The sequence below is a fragment of the Arachis ipaensis genome, chromosome B01, assembly GCF_000816755.2.
Source record: "Arachis ipaensis cultivar K30076 chromosome B01, Araip1.1, whole genome shotgun sequence".
Classification (NCBI taxonomy): domain Eukaryota; kingdom Viridiplantae; phylum Streptophyta; class Magnoliopsida; order Fabales; family Fabaceae; genus Arachis; species Arachis ipaensis.
In genome coordinates this window covers 116,746,378-116,747,053 of record NC_029785.2, presented here as the reverse complement: position 1 = coordinate 116,747,053, position 676 = coordinate 116,746,378, and positions in this window count along the sequence as shown.

The window sequence follows — 676 nt, the reverse complement described above, 5'->3', positions numbered from 1 at the left end:
ATTTAGCAGATTTTTTTAATTTGGCGGGCTCCAAATCCTAGCTCGACCCGCCTTTTTTAGCGGGTTTAGCAGATCGGCCCGACAGGTTCAACCTGTTTTACCACCTCTTCTGATTGACCAGTTTAATTGGTTCACATTATCAGATTGACCGAGTCAATGAAACATTATGTTAATTATCCTCCTTGATCTTTGGTTGATGTAACAGTGGTCAAATAAATCCATATCTTAACTCGTATTTCACATTAGAGAGTTATGTTTATCATCATAAAAAATTTTGGTAATGATTCTTTTAGGGTAATTCACTCAACTAAACCAATGAGTGAATAAAATTACACCAATCAGCCAAATACGAAATCGGTTTATGAATCAACCAAAGTGGTATTTCTATGTAGTTCGAATTAGGGTAATTTGAACATCACACTTTATGTAATTCGAATCAGTCTGATTCGAATTACACACAAGCACACAAGCACTCATTCGAATCAGCCTAATTCGAATTAGAGTGATTCGAATTACACACATACGCTGCACATAGTAATTCGAATTGGCCAGATTCGAATTACTCATGATTTAATTTTGTCTATTCTTTTATTAAAAAATTAATAATTTTTTTAAAAAATTTATTAAAAAAATTAATAATTTAAAAATTAAAAAATATATATTTTATTTCATGCAT